This window comes from Fukomys damarensis, unplaced genomic scaffold (genome assembly GCF_012274545.1).
Source record: "Fukomys damarensis isolate Sample0158 unplaced genomic scaffold, DMR_v1.0_HiC HiC_scaffold_21, whole genome shotgun sequence".
Classification (NCBI taxonomy): Eukaryota; Metazoa; Chordata; class Mammalia; order Rodentia; family Bathyergidae; genus Fukomys; species Fukomys damarensis.
Window position 1 is genome coordinate 3,494,508 of NW_022900933.1, and position 13,453 is coordinate 3,507,960.

The window sequence follows — 13,453 nt, forward strand, 5'->3', positions numbered from 1 at the left end:
GCGCGTCCCGGGTGCCCGCACGAATCGCGCCTCGGCTGGGAGCACCTGGGCTGGGCGAGGCTCGCTCCTTGGCGCCCCGGAGGCAGGCGTGTCGGATGCTCTCAGGATAGTGCTCCCTGTGGAGAAGGAGCTGGCTAATCGGTTTATTCTGCGGGTGCCAAAAGCCAGCTGCTCGCGATCGGCTTGACGTTTGATTGGAGATGAGCGCCAGACCCAGCAATCTAAAGTCCTCTGGATTTCCTTTCCTTTTCCCAGCTGACTCACTCATTCATCAAATTCCGCTAAGTCTCCCCTCGGGTTGCTTATAGCCAGGGTTTGGTTGTCCTGTCTCTCACCCCCATAACATATTTCATTGCGCTCAGGAATAGATTTTTGCACTCCATTCCTCACACACTCATCCCCACCCTCTGGAGAGCATCAGGAGGCGCGTATGTCACCCGTGACCGTATCACTCTCATTGAACGGCTAGTTTCTTGAGATTCAAGCAGGACCCAGTGAATTGAAGCCGAGTTTGACTGCCCGACGAATCCGGTTGCTATGGCGACTCGGGCCTTCGGAATCCTAACCGCTAGTCCTGGCTCTGCCGGCAGCTGGGAGGGCGTGGCCGGTGGGTGTGGTCAATCTCTGGTCCCTGGCCCAGCTGCTCCCTACTCCCCTCCTCATTTACAGCCTAGACCTTCCTTATTTGCTAGTCAACAGCGCGGACTTTGATTTTGGACCCTCTCCCTTCTTGGGTGCCTGTACTTCATCTCTACATCTTCCTCCCTCCCTAAAACTGATCCTTTAATCCTTTGGAACACCCCCCACCACGCAACTGGAGAGATTACTCTCTCCTTTCAGGGTACCCGCATCATGTCAGTAGCCAGCGCCAGTATTTCTTTAGAAGGGCGCTCTCCCCTTTTCTGCGTCAAGACAGCCCACTGGTCACCAGTGACGGTTCCCAGTTTGCCCGAGAGGCAGTTGACTGGAAGTGATTGGGGAACAATTAATAAGTGAATTTTGAAAGTCACTGCCATACGTTATGGTTCTGGTGAAATCTAAACACCAGCCTAGAAGATGCAGGTCCCAGAGTGAGGGACAAGCTGGGGAGTAAGTCCTTCCACTGGGAGCCTTACTGCTTGCCCTGTCTGAGGTTACCCCTTTACCTCCGGGGACCTGTCTTCTCATTGGTAATGTGAGGAGAGGAATATAGTACAGGGTTCCTAAAGTTGATTGTAGGTATAAAATATTGTGACTCTAAAAGGGCCCCCCAACCCTCCATAATCTGAAGGTGAGGGTTTCTAACGTTGGGTTAATGTCTGCAAACCTTACTTGTATGATAAAATAGCCTGGTTTTTCAAGGCAGTGCTTCACAGTGGGCAGGGCAGCTATGTTATGATTTTTACTGCTACTACCATTCCAGTCTCTGGACTTAAAATTATATTTCAAGCCTTGGAAGTAATTGTTCAGGTTTTGCTTTTTTACGCATTCTTGGTGAATGCAGTTATTTGTAACCTAATTACATTAAGTGCAGTTAAGTTATTCAGAGGTTTTGTTTCCCCCTGCTTACATCATCACAGAAGTTGGAGTGGGAGGGGGATGGTGCATATGTGAACGTCTGTGTGCTTACGTTCGGGTAAATACTTGGGAATGCTCTGTGCCACGGGTTGGTTGCACACTCACCCTTTTGTCTTAAGTATATGGTTACATCCCCGTGAGGACACAAGACTAGAAATTATCGCTATTTTACCTTAACACTTATTATTAAAGGAAAATCTCTTTCTTTTATCCATTGATTTGTCTCCTTTACTAGATTATAAGCTCTTTGAGGGCAGGGTCTTAGTCTTGTGTTCTCTGTCTCCCTAGCATTTAGGGCAGTATTTGTAGATGTTTAATAATTGTTTGTTGAATATTAAATTTTAGAACTGTGGTTGGAGTTCTGAGTTCAGTATTCTTTCTCAGATAGTTCTCTTATCCACTGTTCATATTCCTCTTAGTATTTGGTCAAAATTTCATTTTACCATAAATGGAAACTCTTTTAGCATAAAAGCCCTTCTGTGTGTCTGAAAGAGAGATGGATCTTGTAATTATTTGCATCTGGAATGCATTCACTGACATAGACCTTTTTTTTTTTAAACTAGTGTTATCTTCAATTTTCTAGATTTCTACCGGTTGTATTCTCCTTAGCCCAGATAATTCTTTTCATGGGGTGTATGGCAGGAGAACAGAGAGAGAGTGGGAGAGAGAGAGAGCGAGAGCGAGAGCGAGCGAGAACAAGATTCCTACCAGCTTTCCCAGGCCACCAGTGGCTCCGAGAGGTGCTGAGAGAGGAGAATCCTCTCATCTGGGGTAGAGATGCTCCCTAAGCAGGATCACGTGTCCCATGCAGGCTGATATGAGAGAAGAACATTGGTCCAGTATGTGTAACATACCATCCCGTAGTCGGAGGCTGTGTGTTTTCAGTAGTATACATTAGCGAGCAGGTGTGACAGTGAAGAGGCTGAGAGGTCACATCTTCGGGCAGTGTGTACGTACAGGGGCTTCCTAAATAGGTGTGGGGGAATTTGAATCCTTTGAATCGTGGCTTTCTTGCTTTGTGAACAGTTCTGGGTGTTAAGATTGTGTGTCTGTGTGTGGTTTTATCTGAGCTACTTTGTTTAAAAGACTGCTTTTTAGTGTCGTTGCTATTCTCAAAATAAATAAGATATTTACAAAGCACAGTTAAGATTGAAAGTGTTTCATTTTGTAAATATTTTGGAGATGGTATGAAGAGTAGCTTTCACTTGAGAATCTCCAGTCCTGTAAAAACTGAAAGTTATGGCTGTTGGATCGGAGGAGACAAGCTTTTCCTGCAAAATGTGGGACCTCTGAGAGCCTTAGGTGTTTGGTTCAGGAAATAATCAACAGAGCTTATCTTACTGTGGGGCCCTCCCTGGCTTCCAGCCATGGTATTTCCAAGTGTTCCCTCTGTCCATATACTGCAGAAAACAAACCAGTATAGCTTGGCAAACTTGTTTTCTGTCTAGAGGGAACCCCAGATAAAGTGATTTTTCCTCTTTGGATAAGGAATGTGGACTACTGTCTCATTTTGGTATTATGGTCTCTTATTTGGTAATGTAGGAAATCTTATCAGTAAATATCTATCTTAAATATTACAGCATCTGCTCTTAGGGATTTCCTTGAGAGCTCAGAATTTTCAGGCATCTGATTGTACAGATACCATTTAAGAAATTGATAGGGGTCTGTTTCCGTGCATGACTTGGGAGTTTGTCTAGTTTTAAGCAGGCTGGGGCAGGCCGGGTTGGAGGGTGCCTCTTTTGAAGTTTTATTAATCTGCTCTTGGGGGTTTCCTTGAGAGCTTAGATTTTCAGGCATCTGATTGTACAGATCCTGTTTAAGAAATTGGTACAGAGGTCCATTTCTGTGGCTTGGAGTATGTCTTGCAGAGCAGGCTGGGGCAGGCTGGGGTGGAGGTTACCACTGTTAAAAGTTATGTTGACTTCGCAGTGAACTTCTATGTACATCGTGTTCTTTAGGGTGGCCTGGGCTGCTGATAGAGACTGGAATTGAAGGATGGGTCTGAAGTACCCCCTCCTTCAAGCTACTGCCTCATCAGCACCCACTTCCCCAAAGAGGGACGGACGAATGAGATTCTGATTTTGATGACCTACATTCCATTTCAGTACACTTTTTTTGCAGGAAAAACAAAGAGCATTTTTATTTTCTGGTGTCCTTGCTGCCATTCCAGGAATGGAGAACAGAGCATTTCAGAGAGGATTTACATCCAGAGTGTCTAAAAGTATATTAAAAGCTGAATCGTAGGAGCATAACGACAGGTCTGCAAACTACCCCCTCCAGTTTTAATGTGGGTTTAGCAAATACACCCTCAGCTTTGATGAGCTTGTCTCTTCATTGATATTTAAGTGTTCCTGCTTTTTAACCTCAGTCTGCCTTTCTGCAGCAGGGACTCCCTTCACCTGGAATTTGTACCCTCCTGTGTGGCCGAATTGTGCACTTTCAGGTGCCATGGCTGCCAGGAAGCCTTTGCTGTAGTAACCCTCGGTTTTCCACCCCCTTCCTCCTCCCAGCCCTTCCCCTGCCCCCCCGACACTTCAGGTGGTACTAACAGTGGATGTGAGGTGCTTCTCTTCTGCTGAGCTCTTTCTGATACCTTATGTGGGCTCTAAACTATACAAGGTAGGCACCGTTACCACCGTTTTACAGGTGGTAAAACGCAGGCATGGAGAAGTTAAGGAACTTAGTGTCCTTATAGACTGGGTTGGGGACTTAGGAAGTCTAGACGTGCATGCACTCTGTCATTCGCTGGACTGATTTTCATGTGTTGTTTCTCCTCCAGCTTAAGTTGGGCACTCACTACTTACTTCCTTTTCAGGTCTTAATTCGGAGGCAGTGCTGGGTCAATAAATGCTGGGCTGATCAAGAGTAAAATTAGTGATTAATGAGTATTTAGAGCCTGTATTTCTGAAGCCAAAAATGTTACACATGAGATTAACAATGTCGCATCTGAGTAGTTGAATAAAACTATTGAAGTTGCTTCTTTTTGTTGTCTGAAGGATGAACAAATTATTTGAAAAGGGAAACGTTCTTATATTTCATCAATAGGTATATTCGGAGCCTCTCCACCTTCAGACTCTGTTGAGATAACTTTTCACTAGGTTGAGTCCCTCATCTGATAACAGGCCTCATCCAGAAAAGGCCCACAGAAGCTTGCATTGAAAGTGAAGGGGCCCATAATTTCTCAGCTTCCCTCCCTCTTAACATAAATTGTGAAAGCTCCTTTGAAAAGAAAATAATGAAAGCTTGAGCAGTAGTCAGACATGTAATCTGATATTGGATATCCTTGGATATTAAAATAAGTTTTTTTTCCCTGCACTTCAGAAACACTTTTATTTGTTATTACATTATAGCAAATTTGGTGCCAAAATAGGATTTTTAAAAAAAATCCTAGCCACCATTGTGAATTAAATATGGAAAACTAAGGAAGCAAGTTCAATTTCCAATGCAAGTGGTGTGATTTCCTGACTCAACAAGAGATCTTTTCCTTTGGCTTAAAACTGAATATGGTGCCTCTTTGAAAATATTTAATAAAGACAGTCAGCTAAAACAGAAACTGGTAATTTCGGGAAATAATAGGAAATTTGTGCCATAACAACACGTTACCAGCAAGGGAAAATGAAAACAAAAGAGCTTGTTAGCCATTTAGGCATTCAAGCCTGATGTTCCTTCCACAGACATTGATTTCATAAGCCCCCTCCACAGATTTTGTTACATTTCCCAAGTATGTCATTCATCTTTAGTAATAACCTGAGCTCATTCTGTACTGTAAATTGCATCGAGGGTGGAGTTGGAGGTTACCTGTGTTTCTGCCAGGCACACCACAATTAAGGTCACCTATTAAACTGGTCATTATCTTTTTCATTTCTGAAGAAAATACCTGCAGCGCACTTGGCAAACATTGCCAATCCGATGGACTCTGAATGTGGACCTATGAGAGCAGATAGCTCAGGTCCTACCTGTGAGATTGTTGGAGTAATACGGATGCCTACCTTTTGTTTTCTGGGAAGGGCTCTTCACTGTCTGGCTTATTTTGCTATGCTCTGTCGGGTGGTGACTTGCAAACCAGGTCAAGGGCGGGGTTTGCTTCTTGGTTTGGAGCCATAAATTAAGCATACTCCCCTAGTCAGCTGGCTGGCTTCCTCTCCATCCCTGTCCCTGTCCCTGTCCCTGTCCATCTCTCCCTCTCCCTCTCCCCCCCACACCCCTGCCTTCTTTTTTCTTTTTCTCTTCTTTTCCTCACCCCTCCCTCTTTCCCTCCTTCCTCCTCATACTCTTGGCCATGGAGGAGACTAGAGTACATAGTGCATTTATCAGTGCACAGCTAGCACTGCTAGAGACAAAATAATGTGTATCTTAAGATGAACTGGTAGGGATCTTAACTTCTTGAGATCCCGTAACCTTCAGGCAGCACTTTGCCAGTGGTTTGCTGAGGAGCTGTATGACTCTGACAGGTGTACTTGTGCAAAGATTGGGTCAGGACTAGGGGCAGCTTCCTAAAAGGGTAGATGTCCACAGTGCTTCGGTGCCACTTTTGGGCTTTATTCCCGCAAAAAGCTCCTGCAAATTTGTACCTGAGAACAGTGGTCAGCATCATTCTCCAGATGAGATGTTTATTTGTGTCCAGTCGTATTTGTTTCACAGAGATTTGGTAAAACAAAGAACTGAAACATGTAGACACACGTTAGGGCTTGCAGTTCTGTAACAAAGATGTGAGACCAGAGACCTCCTAAAGCCTGAGAAGCTGTTATAGAATTTACTGTAAGAAATTAAAGGAACTGTGCCGGGGATGGTGACACATGACTGTGCTCTCAGGTATGTGAGAGGCGGAGGCAAGAGGATTGCAAGTTTGAGGCCAGGCCTCAAGGCCAGTTCAGCAAGGCCCCCGTCTCAAAAACCATTAGAAGAGCAGGGCATGTAGCTCATGGCTGACTGCCGCTGGGCTCAGTCCCCAGTATTACAGGGGGCGGGAAGAAAGACAAATAGGCCATTTGAAGGACTTTGTTGCATTCTCTACTCTTGAAAGTAGAGAATTCTCTACTGACGAAAGTGTGGATAATGAAAATGTTACATAGTTCTGTTCAAGGCAGCCATTTAGATTTTATTTTTGAAATACAGCTACAGACGCAGTAACCCAGCAGTAGTGTCTGCTACTTGATTTAGGATGATGGTGGCAAAAGAAACAAGAGTGACATAGTGACATTTCTGTTTGTTCCCCATTCTGTTTATGCAACAACTATGTTTGTGCTTAGAGCCCCCCCACCCATTGCTGAGCACTCAACTGTAATTTGTTTTATTTTGTTGGTTTTTTGAGTCAGGTTCTCACTATGTAGTTGAGACTGACCTGGAACTCACTATGTAGTCCAGGTTGATCTTGAACTCACAGCGATCCTCCTGCTTCAGCCTCCCGAGTGCTGGGATTACATGCATGTGCCACCACACTCTCGCCTGGCTACTCAACTGTAATTTGAAGTAAAAGTCAGAGGAGGGTGGAGAATAAGTAAATGCTTGGAATTGAAGCCAAAGGCTGAGATTTACTGCAGCATGTTTTCAGGTTAAATGAATAGGTCTGTTTTTATAGTTTCATATTTTTAAAATCAAGAGTAGAGAGTGGATTGGACTAGACCAACTTTATGACGCATTTAGGGCTTGAGATTTTGTGAGTAGGTAATGCTTGTAACCTCAGCAGTTTAGAAACTGGCAAGAGACTGCCCTGCCCATGACATTTTCTGCTAAAGTGTTGATTAAAAAAAACCACATAAATTATTTTTTAATTTGGTGCAGCTCTTCCCAGGCAGTGAGGAAGTTCCCTATCTTCCATACCTAACCTTTTTCTGAAATACTCCCTGGTGTGTAACTGACTAGCTTTGCCCTAGGCCTCCTGGGGTGGGACCAGGGCAGGTCGCTGTCTCTGGACAGTAGGTTACTCATCTAGTCCCTGACCTTAACCCTCCAGCTCAGGGAAGAATCCACATTTGAATTCTGCAGTACTCAAGTTTTTCTGATGGAAAAAGTTGAAGGAAGCAGACAGTGAGGACAGAGGGAGTTACTGGGTTTCATTTATCTTATCACTCATTTCCCTCTGGTTTGCCTTTGTTTATATGTGTCTTCAGGCCAGGAATTCCTCCAGCTGAAAGCGTGCATGCACACAAGGATACTCATATCTGGGCTTCCTTCTTGTGTTTCCATTTGCTGATTTGGCTTCCTTCTCTGCAGTTTGACCCGAAAGGAGGACTGGAGGTATTTAACCTACGCTGAATGTTTCTGTGGTGTGGAAAGGAGATCTTAAAACATCGACTTAGGGCTGACACATTAATGATTTTTCTGATGGAGAAACAATAATGCCAAATAGGTTTAAATTTAACATCTACGTATAGCTTAGGTTTCGTGGAGAGTTTAGCCATGAAGATTTGTTACCTTGAATGGAATCTCTTCACTCATCAGTTGGTACTTTGCCATTATGCACAGGAAAAAGGAATGACAGTAGATTTTAGGTTCAGGCAGTTCCTTTAAACTTGCTTAGCCTCTGTTTCTCATCTTTGAAATAAGAATATTCACATGGAAGAAGCCACCCGCTGTGTAAAAATTCTAAATTTTTAGGAGAACAGTATCAGCTTAAAATAATGGCCTCACTTGCGTGGTTTTTTGTGACGTTGTCCTGTGCACTGGGTTTCCCCGAAAGGGAGGTTGGTGAGGGGTGACTGTGTTCCCATTCGCAGTTTCCCGCCCCGGCCAGCCTGGGCGTGGTGTGCCTGCGCTCCCCCATGTCTGACGCCCTTTCTCTTCACAGAACAGCTCAGGAGTGTGGGATACGAGAGGCCAGTGTCTTTTGGTGGTCATTCCACTATGTTTAAATTGATGTTCTCTTTAAACCAGAGCGTGGCCAGCGCAGTATTGTTTTCGGAATGGCATGGTTTTAGGGAGGTTTGTACTCTGCTGCCGCACAGTTCTCACCGTGCTCCGCAGCTCCGGCACAGTCAGTCAGTTAAGTTATGTGTTTTCTTTTTCTTCTTGTTTTATTTTTTTACCTCCTTGGTACTCAAAGACACTGAGGTTTTGATTCCTATTTTAAGCCAAATTAAATTGGGAGGGGAGTCTGTTCAAAGGTTTTCAGCAGAGGGCTGGAGAATGAGCCATTCTCATTCTAATCTGTGGTTTTGCAACCTTGGCACTATTGAACCTTGGACTGGCTCTTTCTTTGTTGTGAGGGACTCTGCTGTGCACTGGAGGATGTGTAGCAGCATCCCTGGCCCCTCTCCCCGAGATGCCCCGTACCTACCCCTCCTCTAGTTGTAACAACCGAAAGTGTCTTCAGGCATTGCCAGATGTGTCCTGGGGAGCAAAACTGTCGTAGTTGAGAGCCGGCTGACAGAATTTGGAAGGTCTGAGTCCTGTAAACATGAACCAGTCTTGCATATTTAGGAATAAATTGGATTTCATTTAGAGAACCGAACTACCCTGCTGTTTTTATTTATTTGGGCAGTTGGTTAGAGAAAAGGAAAGGTCAGTGGATTAGACTCTTTGGGGTCACTTCTCCATTCTTCCATGACCACAGCCTGGGAGGCCAGCCACATTTTAAGGACTTGTTCTTGGTCACAACAGGGGACTATGTGAGAGAGAGCCTGATGTGGTATCAGAACTAGCCCACAGGAGCTTGTGTATAAATAACTCTGAAGCCCATGGCCCAGGCTGCTAGGTCAGAAATATCTCTGGATGAGGATATGAGGCTTTGGAGAAAAAATAAAGGCCATTATTGCCAAGGGCCAAAATGCTTTAAAAAAAAAAGCTTTTAACCTTTAAAAAAAGGAGTTTATCTCCGATCAGAAGCGTGGGAAAAACATTGAAAAAGATTAACAGAGTGATTATTCCATTTCTTTCTCAAACAAATTTTTTTTTTTTTTTTTTGGTGCTGCGGATCGAACGTGGGTCCTTGCACTTGTAAGGCAGGTGGCAGAACCACTGAGCTTAAATCCCTGGCCCAAGAATGTCCTTTAAACTTGAGTCAAAAACTTGGGCTTTGGCTGGGTTCAAACTTGCCTCTTCTCAAATCTTACATATGAAGTGAAAATGTTGTTTGTAAGGCTTTCTAGTTAACCAACCTAAGTTCTTTTCCTGATCAACTAATGGAAAGACAGTGCTGCTGGAGGCACCCACATTCAGTTAAAACAGAACCCAAGTTCCTTCTTGGAGGGAGAGCCGAGACCTCTGGGGAAACCCTCAACCCTTGGCCTGGGCTGCTGTGTCTGGTGTCCTCTCCCCTAGAGAGGATCAGGGTTGTCCATGGTAGATATAAAGGAGATGCTTGGGGGATTAGTAGATTAGTAGTAGTTGGAACCTCATTTCAAGTAATTCTCACATTCAGCCAGGGCTAAAAACCTGGGAAGATCTGGGTGTGGAAAGTGTGGAAATCATCTCAGATGTGTGTTCGGGCTGGCTGCCTGGTTGATTTAATGCCCTGCCAGCTTTAAAAATTTTGCCCCTATTTCATGTGGGTATTTAAAAAAAATTTGAATTTTGAATTGGTGAAAAGGTCTTTTACATGTGATACAGTGTTCTCTGTCTAATATACCTTCAACAAGCTTGGAGGTTGAAGCTTGTTTGTATTTTGGCAGGTTTAACTGGAAAACCTCTAAGCCTATGGAAGTCACCCTTCCTTCACGATGCCTCACTGGGAGGATTCCATGTGCATTTTAGCTTGTTGACTAGAAGAGGGTGAAATGGAAACCACCACAGATAGGCATCACCAGGTGCCTCCCTGAGACAAAAAGTGGATGGGAGTGGTACTGGTAAATGTGGTTTTTAGCCTCTGTTCTGAAGAGTGATCTAAAACAATCGAGAAGGGATCTAGGTTTTGTGTAACTCTGGCTCTGTTAGCTTCCTGTCAGACTCTTTTTTGGCTTTGCTAAAGTGGGATTGGTTTGTTTGCTGCCTCTTTTTTCCTTGAGCCAGAGCTGTGTGTCAGCACCTCATCCCCGTGGGGCTTCTTGTTCTTGGCCCAGAGTTACCGTGACCAAGGGGAGGGGATAGAATGAAAAGACCTATTTATTTGTTTATTTATTTATTTTTAGTTTTAATTTCTTTCAGTTTTTGTATCAGTACATGTTTGTAGTGCGTATGGTTCTGTCCCTCATGGGGAGTTGTACGTGTGCACAACACATCGTACTTCGTTTTTTATCCCCTTCTCCTCCCCTCCCTCGCCCCTCTCCATCTCTTTATCCACCTTCATTTTGCAGAAGTTCTGTCTCTCTATCCTATTATTTATCCTTTATTTTGTTCTTTACTCACCATGGATGTTTAAGCTGCTGTGTCTGACTTCACAGCAAGCACTGGTCTCCAGGTGCATCCATTTTCCTACACATGACTCAAATTTGTACTTCTTTTGGTAGAGTAGTGCCCTGTTGAGTATAAATACCACATTTTCTCTATCCATTCACCTGTTGATGGGCCTCTGTACTGTTTCCAAGGTTTAGCTGTTAACAAATTGTGCTTCTGTAAACATGAATTTGCGTATATCACTGATACGATGCTTTTAACTCTTTCAGGAAGATATGCAGAAGGGGAATAGCTGTGTTGAATGGTATTTCTGGCTTTAGTTTTTTGAGAAATCTGCATACTGATTTCTGTAGTGGTTGTACTAGATTATATTCCCACCGACAATGAAGAAGGGTTCCTTTTACTGCCCCGCAGCTTCTCCAGTATTTGTTGTTTGATTTCTTCATGGTAGCCATTCTTTTTAGAGTAAGGTGGAGTCTCCGTGTTGTTTCAATTTGTTTTTCTGTAGTAGCCAGAGAAATTGAACAATTTTTTTCATATATGGCCATTTGCACTTTTTCTGAGTATTCATAAGATGGAATTTTTTTTTCTTTTTATTGAGTTTATTGGTACAATCTAGGTATACAACACAGTTACATTCATCATTGGGATCCTGTACCTTTACATAATAGGTCTTGATTCTCACTTTTTTCCCCTTGTCCCTGCCCTCCCTTCACCCCCTCCTCCCCTCCCCATTTACAAACACTTTATTTCCATTTTTTCAGTTTCTCATATTTTTTTCCTCTCCCTTATTACCTTTCCCCCACCCTTCCCACTTTCCCTACATCTAAGTATTCTCTAAATAATGAAAAAAAGAATAAGATAAGACTACAAGAGCAAGAAGCAATTTAAATATGTTAAGGGATCATTTCATCTTCAGAATTAAGGATTATTTTAATCTTACATCATTGCCTTTTCTCTTTTACTTTCCTTTTTAGTTTTATTTTAGGATTCCCTATTTTTAATGTTCATACAGAGATTTCTTTAACTGAAATACTGAATAGTTTCTCTGGTGTGAAAAACTATACTAGTACGCAGGATCCTAATGAGATAATTAATAATGTGAAATAGGAAGTAAAGATGGAATTTTTAAATCCAGAGTTTTAGGAAGCTACATAGAAGGGGCGAGGAAATGACTCTTAAGAAAATATACTGCGTAATAGATAAACTACCCTATAGCCATGGAAGCAGTACTTTAAAACACATTTGTTCTTTTTATAAAACATGGTTTTAGTGTTAGGTATAGGTATTTCCGAATGCTGTTTCATGTTCTTAGAGAAGTGTCCCTCATTTTTACTTTGGACTACAGGAGTCTTGTTCTTTGTAGTTAAAGTGCAGATCATACCCTGTCTTCATTCAGTCTAAAGTAAACAGAGTACCTCGTGCCAATGCAAGGCTCTTTGCTTTCACTCTAAGTGGTTTCATGTTTTGCTTGTTTGGAACATCTCTTGTCTTTTCAAAGCAAGGTTTAGGGCACCACTCAGGATAATACACTCTGCACACCAATCTAATTTGTTCAGTATTTGTTATGTTTATGGTTAAATTGTCCACCTTCACTTCTTTTCTTCTGAAATGCTGATTTTTGAGTCTTAGATGGCCAAGGTTTTCTAGTACTAGAGAAATTTGTTAGCATGACATGATATTGAAGAAAAAAAGAGTGAGGCAGTTGAAAATAGGTTTGTTCTGGAAGTAGTGGTAGTGGCTGTACAATTTATGAGAATACTAAGAATCACTGATCTAAACATTTTATATGAATGGAATTTTATAATATGTAAGTTTTATTTGAAAAATCTATAAAAACACTAAAAGAAATCTAAGAAGAACTTTAGAAACAGATTTTTAGATCATAGACATACTACATTTCCATTTGTTATCTATATGAACACCTCACTTTTTCCTATAAACAGATGTGTAACAGACAGAAACATCTGTTTTCCTCTAAACAAATGTATAACATGGGCAAATAGAAGTTACAGCAATAGTAATGTCATCAAATTAAAATAGTGACTTTATTAAAAATAGTAATAGTTTCTTAATATTTATAAACCGTCTAAAATACGGAAAACTTTATTATAAAGAAATTTTGTTCTAGTGGGATCTGGCTTATATTTTTCTCATGCTTCTAATCATGAGCTTGGGTGTTAGAGGATAAAAGGCTTTAAAAGGCTTTGTTCTGTTTTATGCCTGCTGTGACGATAATCTATGATGTTGGTAATGCATTTGGCTCAATCACAATTTGCTTTAAACGTGTTCCATTTGATTATTTTGCAGGCCTTTGCTGCTATAGAAACTGTCACTGTAAAAAGCATTCAAGCATGAACTCTTGCCTATAAAACTGTATGTGAGGATAAGAAATATTTCACTTATCAGGGATTATGTTTAGCTCAGAACTTCTCGAATTTGGATGCATGACTGAGAAACAGTGCATTAAAAGTTAAATTGCGGTGTTTCAGTGTTTACTTTGTGCTGGTGTCATAAACCATGTGCACAGGTAGGCCTTGAGGTACTGCAGAGCTGTTCAGTTACCAGAGGTCACCAGTCGTCCAGCTTTATGGCTGTATATAACAGCACAACTGAAAACAGCACC

General features: G+C 42.4%; 1 protein-coding gene across 7 annotated transcripts in view; it reads left to right on the forward strand.

Moving 5' to 3' along the window:
* The window catches only part of Daam1 (dishevelled associated activator of morphogenesis 1), a 167,160-nt gene that overhangs the window by 749 nt on the left and 152,958 nt on the right, over nucleotides 1–13,453 (forward strand). The window contains exon 1 of one of the 7 annotated variants that reach the window (XM_033766908.1): nucleotides 7,728–7,794. The exons of the other annotated variants lie outside the window; for them this stretch is intronic. The gene's annotated coding sequence lies outside the window, so the exon portion shown is untranslated. Of the gene's footprint in view, nucleotides 1–7,727; nucleotides 7,795–13,453 lie in introns of those variants that run through there. 7 annotated transcript variants of the gene reach the window in all.